Source organism: Sinohyriopsis cumingii, chromosome 3, assembly GCF_028554795.1.
Source record: "Sinohyriopsis cumingii isolate HCF-2022 chromosome 3, ASM2855479v2, whole genome shotgun sequence".
Classification (NCBI taxonomy): Eukaryota; Metazoa; Mollusca; class Bivalvia; order Unionida; family Unionidae; genus Sinohyriopsis; species Sinohyriopsis cumingii.
Genome location: NC_142963.1, coordinates 60,330,235 through 60,347,126, shown reverse-complemented (window position 1 = coordinate 60,347,126; position 16,892 = coordinate 60,330,235). Strand labels below are relative to the sequence as shown.

General features: G+C 41.0%; 1 protein-coding gene across 2 annotated transcripts in view; it reads left to right on the top strand.

The window, feature by feature from the left end:
- LOC149802944 (zinc phosphodiesterase ELAC protein 2-like) overlaps positions 1-16,892 on the top strand; it is a 105,357-nt gene that overhangs the window by 15,620 nt on the left and 72,845 nt on the right. The window lies entirely within an intron of this gene.

The following is a 16,892-nucleotide window of genomic DNA, read 5'->3' as shown; positions in this document are numbered from 1 at the left end:
TATAAATTGTCAAAGTATAATAGGGGGGCCTGAGTGGCTGAGTGGTCTAAAGCGCTCTCCGTTACGGATCACTGCAATCTCACCTCTGTCTGCGTAGGTTCAAGTCTCGGATTCGGCCAATGTGGGTATGTGAGAAAGCTTGCCAGTAGCTTCTCGAGGGTCGGTGGTTCTTTCCAGGGATTTCCTGGGTTCTTCCTTCACCATTAATACTGGCCGCCATGAATAGCCTATCGTGTGCTGAAAAATGGCGTTAAACCCTACAACAACAACAACAACAACTAAGTATAATAGGCCAATTGATTGTGCTACAGACACAGGTACAGGTTCCTAACAACTGTGGAAATTCTGACAAGCATGTTGGCGTATGGGCTTTTAAAAACTGCTAACAGTTCATATAACCATTGGGATGGTGGGGTTGTTGTCCATTTTGTTAGATGTTATTAATAGGTTTCCTACTTAAATGATCATGTAACACAAGATATATAAATTCAGAAGAGGGGATATTTTTTAAAACAATTGAAGAAGTTTTGAAAAGTATGCATTAAAACCTTAAGTTTTCAAAGAATGCATTAAAACATTGAGTTTTCAGAAGTATGCATTAAAACATCAGGTATTCAGAAGTATTCATTAAAACATTGAGTCTTCTAATTTATTCTTTAAAACCTTGAGTTTTTGTAGACAACTGATAATTTAAGAATATTTATTCAAATTACCTACATCCATATTTTCTTCCATCAAATATTTAAACTGGTACTGGAAAAAGGTTACTATGAGTTACAGTTATGGAGTTGGTATCAACTTACTTGAATTAAAAACACTTTAAAAGTAGACCTGAGACTGCAATGTCACTACCCTCGAAAGTGTTCAGTATGATAATGCATGCTGTATCTGAATATTTTTACTCAGTTCCATCAACGGTTAGCGAGATATTTAAGTTTAAATGTATGTGTCAAATAATTCCCCTATGCCATGTAAAAATTGCTGTTTCTATGACTTTAGTCCATGTAACAGCATTGTGAATCACCATTGTTCAATTGTTGTCAAGCATGAAGTTTCTCAGATTTGTTTTCTGATATTTTGAATATACATGCCGTTTTTTTCGAAAAGAACTACATGAACAATATCAGTACACATATCCACTATTGTATACAATTTCAACTTAACCGATTCGGCCCCGATCCCGTCTGTAGGTGTGATGAGGCTGTACCCTATTTCCGAGCTCTGCGGCATTACGGTCATTTAAGATATACCAACAAGTGTGGTATTATAGAAAAGTGGACAGATACAGCTCTAGGATGATACCAAATAATCTGGAAGTTTTAGTTGCATTACAAAATAAAGAGGAAAAACCTAATTTTTTGGACCCATATTTGTTTTCACCCAAAATTCGCTCATGGTTGGAATGTGATTTTGTGTCTGGATTTTAGACCTTTTGGCCTCCGATCTAAGGCAGACCGGTCTGAACTGCACACAGACAGGTGATCCTTTGCAAAATTTAGGATAAGGTGGGCATTTGGAATAAAGAGCTGTCTCCATACGAAAATGATGGGTCCATTAAGCAAAAAAAAAAAAAGAACTCCAACTTTTACCCTTCTGCTCATGCACAAGCAAAATAACCAATGGAAAATGATGTTTCTAATACAACTAGGCATTAGTCTCATGGAAAATCTGTTGAAAGCCAATGTATTACAATGTATTCAGAAATAGCCCCCCAAATGTCTTTCCTACGCACATTTCAGGCAAAAACGACAAACACCTCTGGAGCCGAGTTAATGGGAGAATTTTGGTGACATCACCAGATCTGAATATTACTTATTTATTTAATTATTTGTGCATCAGCATTGCGCATAAGTTACAAAAAGAGCAATTTTTTGACAATTTTTTTAGAAATTTCAATAAACTTGATTAACTGATTTGGCTCTGATCACGTCTGTAGGCGTGATGTGGCTGTACCCTATTTCCGAGCTCTGCAGCATCAAGGTCATTTAAGATTAACTAAAGTGTGTGGTATTACAATAAAGCAGACAGATATAGCTCTAGAATGATACCAAATAATCTGGAAGTTCTAGTTGCACTACAAAATACAGATGGAAAAACCTCATTTTTTGGACCCGTTTTTTTTTTCACCCAAAATTCACTTGTGGTCAGAATGCAATTTTGTGTTCGGATTTTAGACCTTTTGACCACGGATCTATGGCAGACCAGTTTGAACTGCACACAGACAGGTGATCCTTTACAAAATCTAGGATAAGGTGGGCATTTGGAATAAAGAGCAGTCTCCATGCAAAAATGATGGGTCCATTAAGCAACAAAAAAAAGAACTCCATCTTTTACCCTTCTGCTCATGCGCAAGCAAAATAATCGATGGAAAATGATGTTTCTAATACAACTAGGCATTAGTCTCATGGAAAATCTGTTGAAAGCCGATGTATTCAAAAATAGCCTCCCAAATGTCCTTCATACGCACATTTCAGGCAAAAACAACTAAAACCTCTTTGGCCAAATGAGTTAATGCAAGTTTTGCATTGGTGCAATTTCATTTGAATTTTCTTTTTATTTAAATTTTTAGGGAAGACTAAAAAAATAATGAAATTACTTGTCTAACACAAAAAAATTATGATTCATAAATGGCTAAAAGTAATGGCATTATAGTTAATTACCTATTTTTCAATGAAAAATTTAAAGGCAGTGAAACCAAACATTTTCTAGTTATGTGATTTCAGGTTTTAGTGATGATATAACTTTCAGGATGAATTAAAATGAGCAGGGTAGTGATCTTGTGTGGAACAAAAATCTGGAAGAGAACAACATATTCACATATTTTATGATTTTGCTGATTAGTGCCCATACAAGAGTGTATGATTTAATAACAGCATATAATGTAATAACAACAATAGCAACAACAATAATAATAATATTCTGTGCATGGTATTCCAAAAACCAATTAAAAGGTGAGCTTGTATACAGTGGTCACCTGTGTAACAGGCCAATTTTGTCTTTTCCCATGGCTGGTTGCTTTTGACAGATTAGACTTTATCTGGAGCAGCAGAGGGGGCGAATCGGACATTTTGTCCAATCGTTATTTGGCTTAATTATTACTTTCTGCACTCAACGATCTAGTGTCGTCAGCGCCTGGTAAAAAAAAAACGACGTCGTCGTTGGGGGATCGTCCAAACGTCATTTGGTTTAATTAACACCTTCTGCGCGCCGATTCCCAGCGTCGTCAGCGTCCGGTAAGCACATCGACGACCGCGTCGATGTCATCGCCCCCTCTGCTGCTAAGAAGTTATTTACAATGATCTTACAAACAGAGTGATCACTAACTCCTCCTCCTGTAGATCAATTAGGTTATTTGACTGATCGGTGAGTTTAAAATTAATTCTCGTTAAAAACCGATCATGGCATCGCATATAGACCGGATTAATCGGATTCTCAACGATTAAAAATCCCGGAGGGGCTGTTGGTGAAAATGAATAAAGGATATATCCCTGTTGAGCTTGATTTGATTGATTGGTATCTACCTGGTAACTCCCTTCGATAACATCACACACTAGATTGATTGCTATCACCGATGCGATATTTACGTTGTATGGAGCAATATGCATACCATCATCCCCGTTATCGTGTCTGAGGATATAAGTTGATGGACTGAGAAAATCATTAAGAGACTTTCTTAGTTCAGGCGCGTTGTATCCTGGAAACTTGAAATCGGGTAAATCGGCTTCTGTGATATTATACCCGGTTAGGAATTTTTGTTTATTATCATCGCTGCTATCGGATATTGTCTTAACGATTTTCGCTCATTAATATATTCCATGTCTGATATAAGTTGATTTAACACCTCAACGTGTTTTCGTGCTTTTGTTTTCCGTAGCTGTTCTAGTTGTGATTGGTAATTACGATTAATCTCGGCAAACGCACCAGTGATATCATCTAAACGAACTGTGACCTTGGCTGACAATTCAGGAGTTTTCTTATACGGAAAAAACCATTGCATGGTATTCCTGTCTTGAAATATAAACTCGCTGGGTAATAACGTGTTTCTTATAATAGACAAATCATTCAGATAACTGGGATTAATCTCATGATACGATTGCACATTTGTGTGCAAATCCGCGGGTGGATTCTTAGGCCATCCTAGTATGGTTCTTATTGAACTGTTATAAATATCAACCATATACCCCGGTGTGCTTATTTCAATCGTCGATGATAACGTCGGTTCATGAACCGTAATAGCGATTTTTGATTCCTTTCCTGTGATCGATTTTATTCTGCGTTGAAATTCTTTATTGATTTGCTCTATTTGGTATGACCCAGTTGGTATTGTAACCTCCTCCCAGTCTGGGGTCCCATCGGGTTTATTTTTCCGTGCAAAAACCAGCGAGTTATTAGGTTGTTGTCCGTTAAATGCGTCCGCTCGGATATTAGGCCAACTGTGATATACTCGCAATTTTGCCAGCGCTATTTCCTTTACTGGAACCGGTGATGGAAAGTTTACACTGAATTCGGGTTTCGTTGATGTTATCGATATCATATTTGTTTGTACCGGAGTGGTATTCTCCGCGATCCGCTGAAGTAATTGAGACCCTTCGGGGTTCAGCGACATTATTATTATTCGTTGTTTTTAGTGTCTAATTTTAACAACCAGGTGGTTTCGGCTTCCAGTTGAAAATCCTCGATTTTTGACATCGCGGAGCTATATAACTGGACCATCGTGGAGAATTCAACATCGGATACGAACAAATTATCAATCGATAACGAGATCAACCCGGATAATTTCGAGTATGCGTCGGATACTATTTGATGTTTTACTGTATACTCGTTGAGTTTTTTCTGAAAACACGATGATATCTTCCTAGTGATTGCGTTGGCAACTCCAGCAACTGTTGTCATTGCGGAGACAGCGATTGGAACAGCGATCGGGGTTATCGTGGTCACCGTGGATAAAATAACACCGGCGCCAGCTACTATACCCGATACCGAGTACACGACCGCGTCGATGGCGGTTATTTTTCTGCGGTATTTTTTTATTTTTGCACGGTATTGTTCGGAAAGCGTTTTCAAGTTCGCGGAAAATTCTTTTGCGGTATCGAATCGATATTGATGTGACGTCGGTGATACCTCTGATTCAACTTCCTTGGTGGTCATTTTTATTTTAAAAGAGCTAGTGTTTTTAATTACTTAGATTCGCTGCAAATTCCACATACCATGTAATGTTTGCCCGGGCTAGATTTCCATCAACGGCATAAATTGTAAACTGTTCAGTTGCGTTCTTGTCTATAATTGTTGATATTGTATTGTTAAACCCGGATGAACTCGACGATAATATATTAAACTGCATCATTGAAACCAGTGTCAATCGATAAATGCCCTTAACAGTTGCGGTGATATTTACTGTATTCTGTGTAGGAGTCCAATCGAATGATCCATGCCGAATTGTGTATACTGTGTTGATGATGTTCTCATGAGGGGTTTTTATTTTTTCGAATTGCTCTGCTACTCTCGGTAGTCCGTCTTTAATCGCTTCAACATCAGTTTTAATCGTTCCTATTTCCTGTATATGCGTGTCCACATCTTTTTTGTTCGCTGCAACCCTAGTAATGAGTGTATTTATTTCCTGTATATGCGTGTCTATACTTTTTTTGTTCGCTATAACATTAATTTTGAGTACTTCTATTTCCCCTTCATGCACGTCTATACTTTTTTTGCTCGCTATAGCATTAGTGTTAATTGTTTCTATTCTCTGTCCATGCGCGTCTACATTATTTATGATCGTTACAACATTAGTTTTGATTGTTTCTATTTTCCGTGTATTCTCGGTCATACTTTTTTTGTTCGCTGCAACATCAAGTTTGATTGTTCCTATTTCATATGTATGCACGTCTATGCTTTTTTTGTTCGCTTCAACATCAGTTTTGATTGTTCCTATTTCCTGTGTATGCGCGTCCACACTCTTTTTGTTCGCTTCAATATCAGTTTTGATTGTTCCTATTTCCTGTGTATGTGCGTCCATATTATTTATGATCGTTGTAACATCAGTTTTGATTGTTTCTATTTTCCGTCCATGCGAGTCTACATTATTTATGATCGTTGCAACATTAGCGCCGATTGTTTCTATTTCCCGTTCATGCGAGTCTACACTCTTTTTGTTCGTTGCAACATTAGTTTTGATTGTTTCTATTTCCTGTCTATACGCAGTGATATCATTTATAGTTGTTGTAATCTCATCCGGTCTGGTATTTTTTTTACCAAAGAATTTATCAAAGTTGTCATCGATCCTGTTAACATTTTTTCGTAACGAGGTAAATTGGCCCGGCAGCGTCATAAGATCCGAAATAGCATTTGTTATTATTATAAAATTCGGTTCGGTTGCCGTCGGGGGTCCCCGAAAAAAACTATCGACAATGTGTCGCACATCGTCGAAATGCGTTAGCGTCAACACGATCCGTTCTTCATACGATTTAATTTCACTACGTAAACCTTTTAACGAATTTGACATGGTTATATAATTGTCGCCAAGTGTACTTATTTTTCCATTTATCGTCAAGATGGATTCACCCGGTTTGATTCGTCCGTCGCTGGTATACAGCGCGATAGTGTCCTCGGCGGCATCACGCTGTCGTATTAAAACGTCATTCAGTGACACATTACTGGATTTCAATTTACCCTGGCGGTCTTGAAATACAACTATTTCATCTGGGTCAACACTGGTTAAATTCAACGTATCAGCGATTTCATCCTCAATTAGTTTTTTTATGTCATCGGTGGCGGGCGTTTCCGTGGGCTTTTTCAGCGCCGAAACCGGTCGTCCCCAAATATCAATCATTATTATTGTAAATGTTATTCTCTAAAATCCGTTGAGCTTCTACGACTCCACTAGTGTATTCGTTTACAACCACATGAGGTGGTTTTCGCGATGATGAAATCGCCGCAAGTACGTTTAATACCTCGCGGCCACATATCGGTGGGTCACTTAATTGCTGTGTTGGCAGCGTGGAATAAAAAACCCGGGCCGAACACGCCCGGGCTGAACACGCCCGGACATACCGCATGAACTCTTTCGGCGGGGCTAACCCGTATGAATCAAAATAGACGATCGCACGCGGATCAATCGCGTATGCAACCCAATGAGTTCCCGCTCCGGAGGACCCATCGAGGTTAATTATGCCGGTTTCAATATTTCCTGGTGCCGCCGGTAATTGATCTCTCATAAAAACACCCCTGAAGTTTTTTATCGCTAGCGCGTTTGCGGCGTCTATTAAATCAAAATTAGACATGGGAGTCATTAAACGGTTCCCGGTAGTCTTAGACCCTTTCCCGAATACCATGAATACGGGGTTCCCGGTAGTCTTAGACCCTTTCCGGCTACGGGTCGTTTTTTTTTGTAGCCTTTCCCGGTTGCCTTCTTTAATGCCATCCCCGCCGCGGTACCAACGGCCCCCAACGCCGCCGCCTTCGCCACTGCTGGTGCGGCCGCGGCAATCAATGCCGGAATCGCAGCTAACAGCGGAAATATCCCACCGGTCTTTTCCATGTTTTTAATCGCTGCGGCTGAAAAATCTATTTGAACTCCCTTTTTATTCTTCATCGCATCATTGAAATGTTTTATTTGACGCGCCGTCAACGATATCTTATGATTACCGCCCGCCATCTGCGACGGCTTCAGCGTTATTGTGGTTCCGCATTGTTTAGCCGACTTTGATCGTAATTTCTTGACTTGACCATCAGTCAACTCTACACTGACGACACTATACGACATTTTATTGTAAACGCGTTTATGCTTTCAATTACATGTTTTCCACTGGCGCATCAACGATTCTCATTCGTCCACCAACGCCTTCCAACAGCATTGATTTATCGCTGAGAATGACAGCAACCGCTCTATAATTAACACCACCCGGGGCTATACGAGCTCGGAAGTGTATATCAACGACGGATTGTCTCGTTAAATCAAGATGTTCCAGTGAAAAATAATAAATCGGATACAGGTTTTTAAAATCAAGTTGTGATATTTGCAAACCAGTGTCGACGTTTTGATCACGACCCATATACGACAGCAATCGATGATACACACGTGCGATATGGTTGTCGCCGTAATTAAGCTGTATATCCTCGGATGGTTCCTGTTGTCCGTTTATTCTCAGCGAAACATCCCTGACTCCTAATTGATCAAATATCATATGGCTGCGTTCTTGACTGCCCAATCGTTCCCTATTCTGTAGCGCTATGAATATATGACGCGGGGCTGAAACACCTTGTTTTGATGCCAGGTGCCATGTAAACGTATCGGCGACGTTATCTTCTTTAGCATCAGTTGTTACCGCTAGCCAACTCAACAACGATTTCCCCCCCTGTTCCATAAATGCTAACAATCGTGCTTCCGTGGTAACTGATGGAGTCAGCACCGGCATCCACAATGCCATTTTAGTTAAAATGACTTTACCGGCAGCGACGCCAGCAGCATGCCATATTGCATTGTTATCATCGCCCCTTCGCGTCAGGGCAATTGTATGCTTAGCCCCATAGATAACTTTTCTGACATTTCTGCAGAATCCAAATATATGATGGAGTGGAATCGCGCATGAAAACTTTCGGCGTTGTCCTTGCAACATTCCTACTCGTGCTGCGAATCCTAGATTGTAATTATCGTTAAGACTTTTTATAACAGTGAAATTAGCGCCTGGTTTTGCTCTGCGATCTGGATTGGCTGCTTCATCCTGGTCAATTGTGGCATTTTCTTTTATTAGCACGTTAACGTACTGAAAATGGTCAGCGTTATCGGTGGTGTCCTTTGCGAATATTATAGACGGGCCCGCCGATCTTGTATAATCATCCGAGTATCTCGCCAACCCAATTATCGTTGTTGCAACATCAACCTCGCGTTCTATTGATTCAATTTCTCGCCCGTCAATAAGATATCTGGCGCTCTCAAATAACGCCATGATACCGTTGTTGACGAAGCCAACTCGAACACGATGGTCATCTGCGTATGGTGCATTATCGGCGGCATTTGTCACGAGTTCTCCCTCAATTTCGATAAACGCTTCACACGGCAGAAAGTATTTACTGGTATCTTGGACTTGAAGTTCAATTCGCGATCGTAGGTCGGGTTGCGCTGCATAATAAGAATAATATTGATAATCACGGACAGAATCATCCCTGCGCACTGGGGCATCCATATCAAACGCGGGATCAGCGGTTCGCGCAAACATTCTATTATTTATCATGTTGATGTTTTCAATTGCGATTTTTTCGTCGTAAATTCTTTGAATTTAAACCACTCCCCGCTATCGCGTTCATGAGCGCGTTGGTTGCCGCATCGGCGGATGGCGAAGTCGCCAACGACGGAGTCGTCGCCAACGACTGAGTCGTCGCCAACGACTCTAATTTTTCTTCCACGGCGTTATTTATTACTTTACTGACATTTGCAGGCATCACTGTCGTTGATGGCATCACCGGTGGTTTCTGTTTTTTTCTCCTGGATTTCACCAACGACATTAGTTTGTCTCGCGCGGCAGAAAGCGCCTTTCCGGCAACATCTCCAATAGCACTAATACCCTTATCACGAATAACATCAATAGCCTTCATTCCTAATTGTTTGGCTAACGGCGCTACTTTTGGAGCCATTCTTGTAAATAACCCCGCAATGGTGCTACCGAGACCATCTCCATAGTACGCGCGGTAAACAGGCAATCGCGAGTTTACCACGTAGACGAGTACTGGTTTATCATGGTTGTAGTGTATGATCATCCTTATTAAAAACACCAGTTTTCCAATTAATCATCCACGAGCTCGTCTATGAGCGTTCGATATGCATTAATGTCCATAATACCGCCTGCAAATAAACGCTTGCAAATATCAGCGGCCTCATTGATTATTTCCGGAGAGTTATTTCCGGCTCGTTTTCCTCCGATTAGTACTTCCAGCCGTGATATATCACTGAGAACACTATTAGGGCAGGTAACGCCGTAGGATTCTTTACCAACAGGGTATCCTTTTCCTTTTTTTGGTGTTATACTCTTAACTTCCTTGTGGAATGCGTCGTAATCGGATTTACTACGATGTGGTAATGCATCTTTATGTTTACTTGCTAAATACACTATTCTTGCCCAGTCTTTTAACGACTTTATATTTTTCTCGTAACCGCTATTGATATGCTTCTTATCTCGTATGTTCTTAGCAAAATTGTTGGCAGTAAAATTAATTAATTCTTCCCTGTTGCTGAAGCCTCTAATTTGATCTATTGTGCTCTTCTTGAGTACAATACGGGGTATATTCCCCTCTTTTTCTTCCGGTATTTCTTCTTCTGGTGTTTCTTCGGGTATTTCTTCTTCTGGTTCTCTTGCGGTGGCGCCTGGTTCTTCTTCGTCGGCCATTGTAACATAAGGTTCTTGTGGTTCGGTTATAGCGAGTGGTGGTGGCCTCCGTGTTGTAGCAGCCGCTATTTTTGCAGGGAGTGTTTCTAAAGACCTTTTTGTTTGTTTTGTCTCTGCCGCTATCTTTTCAAGCGCACCAAGAACGGGTACAGTTGCCGCCGTAACATCCTTAGTCGCTTTAGTTACCGGGGCAAATAACTGTTCGCTTCCAACAGTAAAATCGGTTTGCATTTGTTGTCGCGTTTGAAGTTTCTCTCTCACCCTGTCTCGTAACGGTATAAACTTTTTAAGCGCTGCTAGCCGCTCTCTGGCTAGCCGAGTAGTAAGTGATTCACCTACCATTATTGTAAATTGATCCGCAATTTTCTAATTTTCCGCCGAGTGTACCATCGGGAGCTCCACGGAGTTTTCGTCTATAATCCTTCTAATGTTTTTGATCTTACTAGAAATCTCCCGGCGTCGTTCATAAACACGTCCGAGTTTTTTTCGTATTATTTCAACGGCAGTAAATAGTCCAATGAATGCATTTGCGTCATTGTGGTACAGGTTCTCATTAATCGTATGTTGTAATCGTTTTATAAAAAAATACTCGCGGGCCAGGGTAAAACGCCCCCGTTTCGACTGTTCGTTAATAATCTCATAATCGGATAATATTTTTTCACTGTCGAGACCATCAGATAATTCAATTCCTTGATTTTTTAATTTTGAAATCTCAGTTAATATATTATTGATGTCTTCGATATTCATTATTCTTATAAAACATCTTATTTCTAATATCAAAAATTTTAATAAAATTATTGGGGCCATTTTTGACCCCGTTTTTTGTATGGACAGTACAATGCCGTAGATCTCCACTCGAGTGTTGTGGCAGATTGCAGGCATACATGGACAGTACAATGCCGTAGATCTCCACTCGAGTGTTGTGGCAGATTGCAGGCATATACATATACTTAATTAAGGACATTCACATCTTGGAACCCCAAAGCATACATCTCCGGGAGGGAGGCCTAGGGTGACAAACGTCATCGTAGACCGCCCAGAAGATATGCTTGGGGGACATCACTACATGTACTTAATTAAGGATGAATATATTTACAATGAAATGATTGATGGATGATGGGACGGCACAAGACAGCACAAACATAAAACGGCGGGGCGGAACTCTACGGCCAATTCAACCAATCAAAAGCAACCCAATTAAATTAACCCGGTTGCATGATTGTGAACAAAAGACAACCACACGCCCGGGTCAAGAGCGTGGGTTAGTTTTGATTAGTTGAATTGGCTTTCGAAAGCCCCAGGCTTATAACGAGTCATCTTGTATATAAAGTGACTAATACAGCGGCGTCAGTCACAAGGTGTGTGTTAATTTGAATTCCCTTGAATCGTTTGAATCCTTAAATACTTATTAATGGTGTTTCACGGCATTTAAATGAAACCAAATACTCAAATAAAACATTAAAAAAAAGAATACAGCTGTTAGATAATAGCGTGTATTTCATTAGTTTTCATCGTAAAATGATTAATTAATCGCAACATTAATTGGACTTGAAGGGACGCAACATTAATTAGACTTCAAGGGACGTAACTCTTGTCATGCGACGCTATCACAAAACGAGTTATCTCCCTTTGATGTTATATATGAAAATCGAATTCTATGACCCGTCTTTTTTGAGATCGCTGTTTTAGTTATATTCTCCGCAACATCTAGAACTGATTTACTACAAATATCGAAGTATTTACCAGCCGCATTCATAGAGCGAAATATTTTTTCCTCGTGCGTTATTGTATCAAATGACTTTACGGGTTTTGCCTTTCTCATCCCTCCTGTTTTTCCAAATTTGGAATTTTGACTCGGTGTAACAGCTCTTAGATTACACAGTCTGTTATTTTGAGGACATCCATCAATGTGATCAATAACGAGACCGTCGTTGATCAGTCCGTTAAACGCTTCATACACCATCCTGTGAATAAGACAGATTTTTTTCCCAGCATTAAATCGCAAGTATCCGTGATTATTTACGGTACCAACCGGCTTCTTCAGTCTACGATTTCTAACAATACCGTCGCGAGATGCCTCGTAATTGACGAGCAGGGGATGCGGCTGAAATTCTTGGTCCATTTGTATAATAATACTACTTGTCTAATTTATTATTTGGTTTAATTATGAATCTTTCAACGTAGTCTTGGGGGGTTTTGATGACGAAGTCGGCGGTGGGGTTGATGACGGCGTTTTTAATTCGCTTGTCATAATAGCGTTTTAGTTCCCTGTATCGCTTTCCGCCACAATTGATACACAACTGTGATTTTCCTCTTACACCGACGTGGCAAACCAAGCACGGGAGGGGGCCAAGAGAACCATTACGAACGCTTTGTAAATGATACCCGCAGAATTCACCTCTACATGATTTATTGCACGGGGTTGTCGACCCAATCATCAACCATTTGCAGTGATTCATTATACTATATTCTTTCATTTAAATACTTGTTTTAATTATATGGATGAGTTCGAGAGATTGGCAGCAATTAAGCCCCGGAAAAATATTAGGTTTAATCTCGATAGAGTCCTCAAGGACACACCAAAAGCGTTAATAAACGATAAAACCCTGTTGAGTAAAATACGCGATTGTATCAATGAATTCAAGCGTGATGGCGCATCTCACAGTTGGTCAACATTTCGAATTGATGGCATTGTTGATGCTACCATGAACGACAACCGCGCAGCAATGATAATATCACAACTTGACGGTAAAAGGTATTTCTTCAGAGTAAAATTCATTGTCCGGGTGGAATCAGGCGATTGGATCATGCGTGATAAATTTGAACCAGTTCTCAGCGACAAGAAAACAGTTACTGTCAGCCGCGACTCCAAGCCGGGGTTGTTAACCGGAATTGACAAACCATACTATGAACGAGCGTATCCTGAAACAGCAGTTGTTTATGGAATATACCCGTTAAATAAGAAACCTGATATCGGAAAACTGAAACCGATGAAACAGTCAACCGGGATAAATTGTGTAGCAGAACGAATAATAGAGCATTTTACAAATGCGTGTCGAGGAAACAAATTGACTGATTTACGACGTAGCAAAATCAACCAGTGGGAACTAACCGTAAAAGAGCGTGGAGCGACCATCAGCGACATAGCGAGATTAGAAACATCGCTGAGATTTCCAATAACCGTTACAACGATAACCGGTGAAGTATTATACGAATCGAAGTATAAATCGAAGGGAGCCCCAATCAAAATTATTGATCATAACGAACACGCATGGACACCCGCGATCACAATATTTCCACGGGATAGAACAGTAAAGTATATACCCGAAGAATTTTTAGGAAAACAATTCTCCAGGGATGGTTTTCTCGCGGAGAGGAAACTATTTGATGCTATTGCCTACTTGTGTAAAAACGACCCTGTATCAATGTGGTTACTTCGCAGCGCTGAAAACGATGTGGATACCTTTGATCAGTTTGTAAGACCAAACGGCGAATTATATCGCACTGAAGCATTTCACAACAGGATGAAAAAAACCGCCATAGAATTTGAGGAGCATGATGAACAACTGCTAACAAATTGTTTTACGATTCCATCGGTTGTAGCTCATGTTGCAGCAAGGAAAAATGCGTGGAGACCAACGCGCAAGGAATTTCTGCCGGATGTACAATCCAGTTGTTTGGAATACTATCACGGTGGACTATGGAACACTGAATACAACCGCGACGCTATGATCTCGGTTGATATGGTTGCCTGTTATCCAGCGAGTTTTCTCGGGTATGGATCCGCCGCTGAGTACTTTAGACGATTTGGACACCCCAGTCATGAAATGACTCGTGTTGCTATTAATGGACCACTGCCTGATTTTGATTTAACCGGATTCGCTCGCATAGTATCATTTGAATTCGCGGCAGGACTCCATCGCTGTTGCTATATTTGGATCGGTAGACACATGGCTGAAAAGAGATGGCTGCCAATAGCGCTGCTACGGTATATGATTGATTGTAGCATGCTAGTTTCGTTGATTGTCAGTGACGCGATTATATCATACCGGGCACAGACTGAAGTCTGGTTACCAGAACCGGAGCGTCTAGATAGCATAATTGACGAGTCCAGAAAAAACATTGATGCCGACGAGGAATATATCATCGAATGGTCCAGGAGGATATTTAACCAACGAAACCGCGAGGCAAAAGATCTCGGTAGAAGAATAATTGGTAAGTTCACACAAGGTGGAAAAAACCACGACTACAAACGATATTGCTCACGGCTGATTATAGATGACGCAGAATATGATTTCGTAATCAAGGACACAGTGGCAAAAAATAGATACGTGAACTGCAAAACAGCTTTCTTGTCCAATGGAACGAGGTTGGGTACAGTTGTTACCTACAGCGATGGAGACAGCCCGGCGTATCCACATTTGAGGGCGTCTATGCTGGGATATGCCGCTATCAATTTATTCTCGATGATAAATAGATTCCCCGATACCGCGGTTAGAGTAGCCGTTGATTCATTTTATATTGACGTAGCGTATAAGGGAAACGTAGCCGAGTTTACTAGTCCGGACGAGAGTTGGGGTACATGGAGAATTAAAAATGAAATACGACGCGATTATTCCCCGTCAGCAGATGTCACCGTTGAGAACAACTACTTACGCGGTGATAAATTGTCAGAATGGTCTAATGCACCATCGTGTTCTGATCCAATTTGTAGACACAAGACGGTTTATTTAAGCGGCTGTGGCGGGTCAGGAAAGACGACTCGGGCAATTGAATTATTTCGAACGCGGGCAAGTATAATCGTGCTTACACCGACCCATAGACTAGCGCGAGAGATAAAACAACGAAATGTTGACGCCGTTACTTATCACAGCTTTTTTCGATACAGCGGCGGTGAGTGGACTCCTGATCGAATGGGTGAAAAATTTATTCCCGACATTATCATCTGGGATGAGATATGTACTGTTTCGTTAGATACTTTACAAATGTTTCTTGAGTGGTTGCTGCGCGCGAATACAGCGGTAATCATGTGTGGGGACCATGGCCAACCACCACCATTTGTCGGCGAGGGTCCACATGATTGGTTAAGGGGTTTTGTGGACTATTATGAAGAAACCGATACTGATTACCGAGCACTTGATGAACAACTGCGCGAGGTTAAGAAATTAATCAGATTACAGCCGGATAGAATTCAATGTGAAATAATTCGCGAGGTGATTCCGGAAACGCCGTTAAATGAATTCTGGGAAACATGGAGACCAAACGATTTGATTGTAGCGAGTAGAAAGATAGTCAGAGACACACTTCAGCGGAAGTTGTTTACGTTGCATAAGGAAAAGTTTCCAACGCGTCCAGTGCCGTTATGTTATAGACCCGCGGACACACGGCGGCAGAACATTGAAGTTGAAATTCCAGGTCGGACAGAAAAACAAATTCTCGTGCTGAATGATATCGTGCTCGTTGATATCAGCGTCGTCGAGGACGCGCTACGTGCTGATAAATCCCCGTGGACGCTAGGATACGCAACAACAATACATTCCTCGCAGGGACTAACCATCACGGACACAATTGTTTGGATAGTTGATAATCGCATCGAATGGTCGAATCTAGTCTATCTTGCAGTGTCCAGAGTACGAAGGATAAATCAGCTTCGAAGAATTGTTATTGACGAAGCCACCGACGAAGCCGGCGACAAAGTCACCATCGATGCAAGCGTCATTGATAGAAAACTCTCGGGTTACCGCCAACAGGATAAAAAAAAACAGCGGCGTTTTGATATTGATGCCGAATTAATAATCTCGCTACGACAACAACAGAATAATCACTGCGCGAGTTGCAATTGTATAATGAGTTGGCGTTATTCGGATAAAGACACTCGCCAATTTACCGTGGATAGGATCGATAACAGTCTCGGTCATGTCAAAAACAATGTGAGGTTGACCTGTCTTGAGTGTAATAGACGCAACGGCGCTAGTTAAGACCACGCGGGGGTAATTGAGTATCGTTAGGTATCACTTGTAGTTGCTCGCGTGTAAATCCGCGCTGAGGAGCAGTTGAATCCAGTCTATAGATCGGTGGTCTACCAGTTGATCGTGTTATCGTTGATATGTTATGTGTGGTAACACTCCAAATAGGATCGGTAGCCCTTTTTTTACCGCCTTCAAGCTCTCCTGGTTCATATAGATATCTAACAGTGACATCGCCAAGAATCGGCTTAGAAACGCTATTTATTTTTAATTTTCCGGGTATATACTCGTATTTAATCGCGTCGCTGGGCTTCATGTTGATTACTCGGGTAATCTCGTTATTTAACGCTGCAATTACACCTGGCAACCTTTTAACCCATTCACGAGATCGTTTTTCTTGGATGAATTCCTTCGCGTATTGATATCCAAATAACCGTTCAGCGAGAGTCCGATTGAATCGTTCAACAATTGCCTGATCGCGATGTAGCGCAGTATGACCTCGTCGTATCGCGACGCTATGATGTTTCAGCGTTGATAAAACAGCGCCGCG